Source organism: Medicago sativa, chromosome 7, assembly GCF_051527215.1.
Source record: "Medicago sativa cultivar Bolivia chromosome 7, Bolivia_mono, whole genome shotgun sequence".
NCBI classification, from domain to species: Eukaryota; Viridiplantae; Streptophyta; class Magnoliopsida; order Fabales; family Fabaceae; genus Medicago; species Medicago sativa.
Window position 1 is genome coordinate 5,128,279 of NC_140755.1, and position 11,340 is coordinate 5,139,618.

The 11,340-nt window shown below is 36.1% G+C and overlaps 1 long non-coding RNA gene across 1 annotated transcript; it reads left to right on the top strand.

Moving 5' to 3' along the window:
* The first annotated feature begins 5,283 nt into the window (after positions 1-5,283).
* Positions 5,284-10,603, top strand: LOC146903721 (uncharacterized). The gene is made up of 4 exons (XR_015017905.1): positions 5,284-7,484; positions 8,881-8,944; positions 9,521-9,603; positions 10,257-10,603. It is a non-coding gene; the product is annotated as an uncharacterized LOC146903721 (long non-coding RNA).
* The last annotated feature ends 737 nt before the right edge of the window (positions 10,604-11,340 follow it).

Below are 11,340 nucleotides of genomic sequence, written 5' to 3' on the forward strand. Positions count from 1 at the left end.
TAGTGGAGGTGGAAAAAGATGGCGAAGTTGAAAAAGAAAATGAAAATGGTGTAGTTGAAAAGGAGAATGATCAAGGAGTAGTCGAAAATGAAAAGAAGAAAAAAATAGAGGGAGAAAAAAGTGAGAAATTGATAGATGAAGATTCAATCTTGAGGAAGTCAAAGAGTCAAATATTGAAGGATGGAGATAAGCCACAAATTATTCCATCATATGTGAAGCTTCCCTACCCTCATTTAGAGAAGAAGAAAAAGAAGGAGGAAGGACAATTCAAGAAGTTCATGCAACTTATCTCACAACTTCAGGTGAATATTCCTTTCGGTGAAGCTCTTGATCAAACGCCTTTATATGCCAAGTTCATGAAAGATTTGCTAACGGGAAGAAGAAAGCCTAAGGATGATGAAAACATTTCTCTTTCCGAGAATTGTAGAGTCATTCTCCAAAATAAGCTACCACCTAAGCTGAAAGATCCTGGTGATTTTACTATCCCTTGCTCCATTGGACCGGTAGACGTTGGAAGAGCTTTATGTGATTTGGGGGCAAGTATCAATTTGATGCCCCTTTCAATGATGAAGAAGCTTGAGTGTGGTGATCCAAAACCAACAAGAATGACCATTACTTTAGCTGATCGGTCAATCTCTTATCCTTTCGGTGTGCTTGAAGATGTGCTAGTTAAGGTGAACGATCTAGTGTTTTCAGCAGATTTTGTGATCTTAGACATGGCTGAAGATGAAGAAATACCACTCATCCTAAGAAGACCTTTCCTTGCAACTGGTCGTGCTTTGATTGATGTTGAGATGGGAGAGCTAATGTTGAGATTCCATAACGAGCAAGTGGTGTTCAATATCTTTGAAGCAATGAAACACCGAGGAAAACCCCAAGTGTTACCGGATTGATGTTGTTGAAGAAATAGTAGAAGACAACTCTCGTGAACCACAGCCACCACAACCTCTTGAAAGAGCAATTGTAAATTCTATAGAGAGTTGTGAGCCTGATGAAGATCTTGAGGTGAGTGATTGATTTAAGAAACTTGAAGCAAGCAAAGAACACATGCAACAGTCACCACCTGGAGACATCCTTGGCGACAAGTATGGGGGATTGGAAACTTTGAATAAGGAAAAGGAAAAGGCTACCTTCAATGGTCCATTTGGTATATTTGCTTATAGGAGGATGCCCTTTGGGGTGCGTAATGCGCCGGCGACCTTTCAATGGTGTATGCTCTCCATCTTCTCTGACACAATAGAGAAAGCTAGGAGGTATTATGACAAGGGGTTGGTAAGGAACATTTCTACTTATGAAGCTGTGGAGCTGAGGAAGCCTGGTGAACAAGAGACTTTCAAGGGTAACACACAAAGGCTGAAACCATATCTTGGAGGTGGACTCCCAAAGAATGGACCAGGAATGGTGGTGAATGATCTTTAGGGGTCATCATAAGTCAAGCTAGTGATGGTAAAGAAACGCTTGGTGGGAGGCAACCCACATGTGTATTTCAGGTAGTATTTCTTATTTTTATTGCTTTCAAAATAAATTCAAAAACACAAAAAGATTTTTGCTGAAACAAACAGAGGAAGAATTTTTTTTGCTGACCAGTACTGTGCAAATCGTGACACGTTTTAGGCAAAACGTGACACGATTTGCCTACCCTCTGAAGCTCTTCAAGAAATTTTTCTAAGTTAAAAATGGTGCCATTCGACATTTTCAAAAACATGTCACGATACTGAAATCGTGACACGATTTTCGGCACCTAAAATTTTTCTAAGTCTCCAAACTGGGTGCATTCGACAATTGGAAATCGTGACACGTTGGCCAAAACGTGACATGATTTCTGGGCAAGAAATTTTTCAAAAATGAGCAATCGTGACACGTTTTGCTCAAATGTGACACGATTTTGGCAGTTTCAAAAATTAAACCGTTACAAAACCAAATCGTGACACGTTAACGTGACACGATTTCCCCAGCCTATAAATAAACCCACCACGATTTTCATTCCATTCACTTCCAAAAGTAGCCAAACTCTGCCAAAATTTTCCCAGAACTCTAACCTACGAATTTCTAACCTTTCTCTACCAATATTCTTCATCTTTTCATCTTCAAATCACCAAACAATCATCATCTACCTCCATCATCATCCACAAACATCTCATATTCATCATCTCCACCCTAACCCTAACCATGGTTGAGACCCGCAACAAAGGCAAGTCCCAAGCCACATCCCAGCCATCCAAAAAGGCCAAAATAGCACCCCAAACTCAAACAACCAGTCAAACCTAGCCCTAACACCGCACCACCACCATCGGTCAACCATAGGTTTTACAACAATGCTGCCCGAGACCGTTTCAAAGACATCCGTGGCTTTAGAGTGATCCCGGAGAGAGGTTTTGATTTCACCAAACTCATCTCCAACCCAGAATTCCATCATGTGATCACTGAGAGAGGGTGGGAGTCCCTTGTGAGCATGATATTTGAGCAGGCCAACAAGACTATTGGGATAGAATTCTATTCCAATGCTAGGTACATAGGGAGGAAGTATGTGTCCTATGTGAGGGGTAAGGAGATTGATTATAGCCCGGAGATGATCAATGACTTGTTGGAGATAGTGCCACCGGAGACTTATGATGTGAAGAGGAGGATGGAGGAGTGCAAGAACTGGAATGATGTTAGGTGGGAAGAGTTGCTGTTGCAGATTTGTGTTGAAGGTGCTAAGTGGCATAGAAGGTCGCATATGCTGTTGAGGGCTGACTTCAAGCCCCATGCGAAGGCGTGGGCATCTTTTGTGGTGCAGACTTTGAAGGGCACCACTTGTACTTCAGAGATTCCGCTGCCCCGCTTGCTTACGCTGTCTGCTATTCTTGATGGTGCTCCCATCAATGTTGGTGAGTTAATTGCCAACAATATTTATATGTTTGCTTCAGGTACCAAGAAGGCGCTTCCTCACTTGAGCCTTATCAATTGGCTTTGTGAGGAAGCTAAGTGTGATTTGTTTGGGAACGATCTGAGTGTAGCCATGATGAAGCCCATCACCGACACTTACATGGATGGCTTTGTCAAGGATTATCATGAGCGCATGCATGCTATCATGGTTGCCGAGGCAGCAGCAGCAGGACAGCCACAACCGCCACCACCACATCAGCCTCAACCGCCACCTCAGAGTCAGACAATTGCTGGAGAGGGAAGCAGTCAACAGGGTACCTATGCGCCCATTCATCCTATGATGCTGAACTACATGTTCGGCCATGCAAACTGGATGAATGAGGTGTCCGATCAGGAGTATTGGAACCATTCGAGGTTTGGTCAGGAGTTCACTGAGGCGGTCTGCCTCAACAGGAGGAAGATGACGGGCTCTTTTGAGCGTTTTGATGGGTCCGAGGAGGCTATGGACCATTACTTTGATGTCACCAGAGGTCGAGCTCAGGATAGGGAGCAGGAGATTAGAGCTGACTTTACTGCTGGTGGTGCCCAGTCTAGACAACACTTTGGGGAGGATACCTATGCAGAGGAGGACCCCAACACTTGGATTCCGGAGGACCAGATGCAGGATTGATTGGGCTACTGATGGCCCATCTTTTATTATTTTTCTGTTTTTGTTTAAGCACTTTGGTCTTGTAATTTTAACTTTTATGTTCGAACAATTTTATTTGCTTTTGGTTAAGTATAACTCGGCTGTAACCCCCCCCCCCCCCCCCCCCCCCCCCCCCCCGTTTGTATAATTATTCCTGCACTTGTTTATTATTGATGGATTTGCTTGTTTAGTTGACTTTTTACAGTTTGATAACAAATGTTTGTTCAAGTGGTATTCCAAAGTTCAAAAGGAGGAGTGACTTGGTTTTCAAAGGCGAAGTATACGGCAGTAAAGATAGGTAGTCACAACTCCCAGAAATCTCAGCCATAAGGTTCATTGTTAAATTTTGTTTTTCAATTTACTTATATTAGAATATTCCATGCATTTACATTTCTAGAACTTGCATTGTTTCTCTACTGTTGATTGATCTTTGTCATTAGCACACTGAGGCAAAAGTGCTTGGTCCTGTGAGCCTTTTGAAGCCTACCCTGATTGTTAATTGTTATATTTTATCCTTTTCTTAACCACTTTGAGCCAGTAGGATTAGAACTTTTTGTTCGGTGACAAACTACATTACAAGCTTTGAGACTTTTAGAACTTGTCCCATATTGTTTTTCTGAGTTAGGCATTGTGGAATGTTGCTAAAGATTAAGTTTGAGGTTGCTATTGGAATTTGCAACCAACTAAGTTTGGGGTGGGGTACTAGAGAATTAGAGAACAAAAAGAAAGAAAAAGAAATTGTCATGCAAAATATACACAAAAATGATGTATGAAAAAAAAATGAAAATGAATGATGAAAAAGGGACAAAACATTTGTGGGTTGCAGAAATCAGCAATTCTAAATTCCATGAGGAAGCCTCTGGTTTATTAAATGAAGATCCTATGGGTCTATTGCCAAAACACTTGTCCTTTTGTAGAATATGGCATGGAAAAGGTGCTCAAACAAAACTGCTTGTAAGGTTGAATAGGTTTCCATACAACTATCTCACTATCTGACTATTTTTGGAGTTGTGCATAGTCATCAGTTAACGACATACTTGATTCATTTATTCTTTTAGGCAATTAATATTCTCAAATGTGGATGCTTACTGTAAGACCCGTAATTTTAAGAATAAATAAATGTTAATAATATAGTATTATGCTTCCTCGTTTGTTTTAGTTTATGATCAAATAAAAATAAATCATACCTTCGACGATGAATTTTTATCGCTACTCGAATATTTTGTGATTTTTGTCGCGATAGCGACTCATGATAAAAATTTTGGAAAATTTCTCGAGAATTTAATTTTCAATCTCTTCGACAAACAAAAATTTGATCGCGCTTAATTTTTAAAACTAATTCCGTTTTGTGCGGAATTCTCTGTATAAACTCATAAAATTATCTATGATTGATTTATCCAATAAAAATATTTTTTCCATTGAAAATTTTCTCTCATAAGAACCAAATGTAAATTGATATTTCAACAAAAGATTACTAGCTTTTGCATCCAATTCTATACGTGGACCAATAAGGAAGCAACACATCACATGGTATTGAAATAGCACATGGTTTTGTATTTGCTGTAAAGGCTACTACCACAAATTGCTAGCACCATTGTGAATTCACACGAAGGAACAAAGGCTCCTCACGTGGGAGTTTAAAAATTGGCAGCTCACACACATGCTCACATGCTCACCAAGAAGAGGATTATGGCTATAAATAGACACACTCCTAGCAAAGGAAAAGCACCCGAAATTTTGAGAAGCTGAAAGCATCAAAATAATCAAATACTCCCAAAGCTCTTCTTTCTCTTCTTTCTTTCACGTTTCTTTTTCTTCTTTCTTCCTTCTCTTTTCATTCTTCTCTCCTCTCTCTAGTTGTTCTCTTATCTCTTATTTTTTTCTCTCCTCTTTCTTCTCTCCTCATCCATATCTCTTCATTCTTCTTTCTTTTTCACCCTTCTATATAATTTCTTTCACTTGTATATATATGTATATACACACAAGCCAAAGCCAACCAAATTCACATTTCTCATTTCATTCTTTCATTCTTCTTTCCTCTTCTCTCTCACGTGTCTCTCTCTTTCTCTATTCTTCATCCTTCTCTTTCTTTTTGGCCTAAAAACTTCTTTCTACTTAAGGAACCAAGAACTTTCATTTTTAACTTGTTGTATAAAGGCTTGAAGGAAAATAAATAAGTAAATAATTAGAGACAAGCTAGGAGAACTTGGTCATGAAAATTGTTAAAAAAAAAGAAGATAGATTTAGAAAGAGATATAAAAAAAAAATGTGGTGGATTTACTCTTCTCCTCCCTTGGCTGCCATATGTTGAATTTGTAAGGACCTCTTCTCCAATTTATTTCTTTTGTTTCCTTGTTTAATTTTTGGAAGTGAAACTTTAACCATGGTTTTGATGCTACAAGAGTACTCTATAACTATTGTTTCTTTTCTCTCTTTTCATCTAAACCAATATTATCACAAGACCCTTTTTGTTTAACTTAACTAATTTCTCATTATTTGGTTAAAAAAATTAATATACCATGTTCATTATCTTTTTCTTTTATTTATGAAACTTGTTTCACGTTTTCTGTTTAGAAACAACTAATTCACAAGTTCTTTATTCCCTTTGTACTTGTAGTAACATAGTCTAATTATTCACTATTTTCGTTTAGGTTTTTACCACTTTTGTTTATTTATTATTAAAAGAAGTCACACCTATATCTAATAATATCTATCTATAAAGAAAAAGAAAATTAGTCTTTTAGTGTTATGGATTAATTACATTAATTAATTTTTGAAATAATTGCTAGCTAACTAAAACTGGAATAAGACTTTAATTTAGAATCTCGATTCTACTTTTAACATGTTAATTAATGTTAATTAATTTTCAAGATATTGAATCGATCATTTACAAAATATATTTTTGGACATATTGGACTTTGATTTTCTTCAAAACCATCACTGATAAACGCGTAATCTTTTTTTTGAGGGAATAAACGCGTAATCTTGTGAGTTGTAAAATAAAGATGTTAAGTTAATTTATAGAAGACTTATTAGCTCTAGTCATGGACTTTGGAAAGTAGACTTACTTTTTTGTGTGAAAATAGAATATGAAGTAGAATAATTTTTACTACTGTTAGTCTAATACATGATTTAGTTAGTAACCTAAAAAGAATAGTTAGCCGCTAAAGATACTAATATTTTTAGAATGAGAACTTTAGAATAAAAATTTATACCGGTTAGATTTATTTTCTCAACGTAACGTTTTAGAAAGTAATAGTTTCATTATGTGTGTCTTTAGTCCTTTAGAAATAACAATAAATAAATGGCTTAAGGATGAACTTTTTATTGAACAACAATGAAAATAATATTCTTGACGTTAGTTGATAATTTTATTTTGCGCGTTTAAAATTTTAACAGACTTAACGAAGTTTGGGAAGCGACATAAAAAAGGAGATTCTCTCTAATTCTTCTTTAAAATTTAACAAACAAATACGTTAAGAATTAGTATAGTTCAGGACATGTTAAAGATAGGAAACTTTTATTAATTAGACGTTATTTTGAAATGTTAATTTATTTTAGAAAAGGATAACTTCTAAAAGTTTTAACTTGTACCTTAAAAACAAATAAAATAAATAATAATAGTAACAATAAATCCTGGCCTTATTCTTGATCTTCAACATCGTGGTCTCTTTGGGTAGAAACTAGTTGAGTTCTATCTTTCTTGTTTTTTCTCGAGTCTGGTCATCTCTCTCTGCACTCCTTTAGTTTTCTTTTCCGTTTCCTTGAGTGTTGGTGTGGTGAACTTCGAGAGAAAAGTGAGATTGTGAGTGAGAATTGGGGAAATTAGTAAGATAATAAATAAAGGTCTTTACTTGGAGGGACTTTGATGACTAAAAGAAATTAAAGGGACAAAAGACAATTTTGCTTGAATAAAAAGCTAGTCGAGGTAAGGGCACCTATCCACTTTTTAGATATATTTATACACTATTCCTTGTTATGTATATCTGCTCAGTATTTTCATACTTTTCTGATGATATTAATTTCAAGGTGAATAAATGAATGTATATGTATATGAAATCATTTATGCATGAGATAAATTACTTATGGTATATTCTGAGTCGTAACATGTGACTAGAAGTTCATATACCTATTGAAAAATATTATGTCCATGCATTTCATAGTTACGTGACCACCAGAGAGGAGTCACGAGGTGCACACCGGAGAGGTGGCACGGGGTGCGTTTTAAAACCACCTTATCCCGTAGTGGATCATCGAGTCTGATAGATGAGTAGATACTCATCTCCTTAGTGGCGTGGCCACGACCCTCTGCAGAGGTGTATTAATTCCGGAACATATGCATTGACATATAGGCATTGCATTAGGAGTCGAGTCATAATAAATTTTGTATTAATCTTATTTTTCTACTTGTTTCCATACAAGGGTTAAAATGCGATCTTTAATCCTTGTATAATGTTTGCTTTGTTCATGTTATCTTTATATTTGTTATTTTCGGAAATGGTGACCCTTTCGGTGGATGTGTGGGCTATATGCCATAAATTATGATGGCACCATGGGATCCCGAGATGCTTCCATCGGAGGCGACGAACTTCAACTTCTCTGACAAAGGAACTACTATGTCTTGGGGATTTGCCCCGGCCTCAGGACGGGTCACATCTACGGGTAACGTACTCGCGGCTAGCCATATAGTTATTAGGGAGCCAGATGTGAGTTTATCGTCATTAGAGGGTCTAGTACCCAACTTTCTTCATTTTAAAGTAAAAGTTCAGCTTAGTAATCCTCTAATTTTGGATAGTACTTTCGAAAGGAAATCCTCCCTCTGCGTAGGGATGTAATCATGTCATGTAAATTGTTGAACTGTCATGCAAAGCTCTATATAAATCTGACGCTTGTTTTGAAAAGGAACCTTCAATTTATTTTGTGAATAAAATTCTATAACTTGTGTTTAATAAAGTTTAACAGTTTTCTTTCGTTAAAAAAAAAACAGACACAATTTTTGTTGTTAAAAAATGGGGCGTTACACTTACTGCTATAGGACCTAAATAAATGCTGTTTTTCTTGTACCGAATAGCATATCTCAGAATAATAGTGGTTTGTTCAAATATCTCTCCGTTATAGTGCTATAGCGCCACTATAGCTGTTATTTAACAACACAGATATTAACCTCTTCTTTTTCTTCTTCTTTTTAAATAACAAAGCAATGTTAACCCCTTCATTTTCTTCTTCTTCTTCTTTGGTAACAAGGCAGTGATGATGTTTTCTTTCGTTAATTACTTGATTTTTTAAATTTTGTGCAATTTCTTATTTGACTTTTGCGTTCTCAGATTTGTGCAATTGGGTTTTGCCGTCGTTCGCAATTCTTCAGCTATCCTGCTTCACCTTTTCAAGGTAAAATTTATTCATTTGAATCTTTGTTATTGACATAGATAGAATCAGGACATTAGTTGAAATAGAAAAGGGATTTTTGTTGAATGTTGTTTAGATGGTTTGCTCATAAGATTTTTGTATTGTTTGAATGAAATATACTCTATGTAGAAGTATGTGCAAATTCCAATACTGAATAAAATATACTCTAGGTAGGCTTCAGTATATATCAAAATCAATGTTACCATACCCTACAATAATAAACATAAATAAGCTTGCCAACACCTGTTTTGAAGGGTTGGAGAGTTTTTTTTTTTGCATATGATCTATGGTGAATTCCTTTATTATTAACTTAATTAAATTATGATATATGAGTTTGTATTGTGTAAATGGTTGTGAAGGACGAAAGAGTTCAATTAGAATTAGAGAAACCATATATACAAGCCAAACATAAAAATTTAATGCCCTTGCAAAGAAAACTACAATGGCATAGGGAAAATATGATGTAGCAAATTGTATTGTTATTGTTGTTTTCTCTCATTAAGTTGTTATTTACTATTGAAGAAGTAGCTGAAACTTTGGTAGTTGAAACGAATGCAGGCCTGGCATCTAAAAGTTGCTGGGGTCATCATATATTGCTCAATTGAGAGTGCGTCATCCAATATAAGCTCTAAAGTTATAAGGTCTGGACAATTCAAAGAATATATATGTGAATGTGATCCACTTCACAGTTTATATCATTGTTTATGATGTTTTCAAATTTTGTTTAGAGGATAAGTAGAAGGAGAATCCATTCTAAATATCCATGTTTATGTAGTTTATAAACATTCAGTCAATTTTCTACTGATTTTAAACATGGAACTGATTTCGTGTAAAACAAACCATAATCACTTCTAGAATACCAAACCAATTGTTTTACTATAAAAGGGAATGCCTTCTAGTAAGGGGACATAATGTGTGTGTGTGTGTGTGTGTGTGTGTTAGTTAAGGCACATTTTATGTGATGGTCTTGCTAATTTTTGATTTCAGATTGCTATATCTGTTCAGCAGATAATAATGTATGAGATTTCATATTGGATCAATTTGAGTTGTTGATATAGCATAAGGTGTTTCTTTGTTGCTGTATATCTTGTATTCTTTAAATCATTTTTTCATTCTAATGCATGAACTAAACTTCCTGTTTCTTGCTTGGGTTTTTTCTTTTTTCAAAGTAAAAGGTAGCCTATATCTCTATACCTCCTATTTCCTTGCAGATAATTCCCTGACTTAGCTTTCGTGTTCCCGCTGCTCGCGGAGAAAGTTTTGTCTCTCATCGATTTATTTTGTTGCATTGCAGGTAGTTCTGTGAACTTAAGTTTCGCACCGTCAAGAACTCTCCACCCCGTCTTCTGGTTTATGACAGCCTTGCAATATCCATGATCGTTCAGCTCTGATTGCCTTCAAAGATTCGTGGCCACTCTTAAAACAACTTGGTTTTGCACAGCCATTGTGACTCTTTGGTCTTCAATTGTTAGTTCAGTTTCCATTTACCAACTGTTTTGTACAGCCTTCAATTGTTACAAAGTTTCTCATAATCTGGAATCTACTATACTAGTGTATTGGTTTTTCAATGTTTAAACTATGTACTTTATCTATTGTTTTGATTGTTACTCTTGAAAGTATTATATGAATGAGATTTTGATATTTTTAGTTTTTTTTTTTTTTTTTTAAGCAAAGGAGTCTTGCTAGATAAGCAAGACCCTAAAATATATTAATAACCAAAAGAGATACAAAATAAGAGGGGGGACAAACAACCAAAACCCTCCAAAAGCTAACAGAACCTAAAATACGGCATTCCCAACCTATTTCTAGCAAAATCCACCCTAATTTGTTGAGGTAGATGATCCCACCAGAAAAAGGTATTTAAACAGAGACCAATGGAAGCCAAAAGATCCGCACAGTGGTTCCCCTCCCTATAGATGTGAGTAACCATAAAAGACATTGAAATTGTGAGATGCAAACAATTTTCCCATCTATTTCGCAGATGCCAAGGAACAATGTTTTTTGACCTAAAAGCTTGGGTTACCAACATTGAGTCAGTTTCCAACCACAAATGATTCCAACCCTTCTGATGAGCTAACTCGATAGCGTACATTGCACCATTAAGCTCAGCAACTAGAGAGTTAGTGATTCCCAAATTATAAGCAAAGGCTCCTAGGAACTCCGCATTTTTATCTCTAAATATCCCTCCACACGCAGATGGACCTGGATTCCCAACAGATGCACCATCAATATTGCATTTGATCCAGTTAAAAACTGGGGGCTGCCAAATAATCTCCTTGATTCTTGGAGCATTTCCATAGTTAATCTTGATAGAAAAAGCTTTTAAAAGAACAAAATCAGCAATGGTGGAACTTGCAGCACATTTTGAGTTATTACCT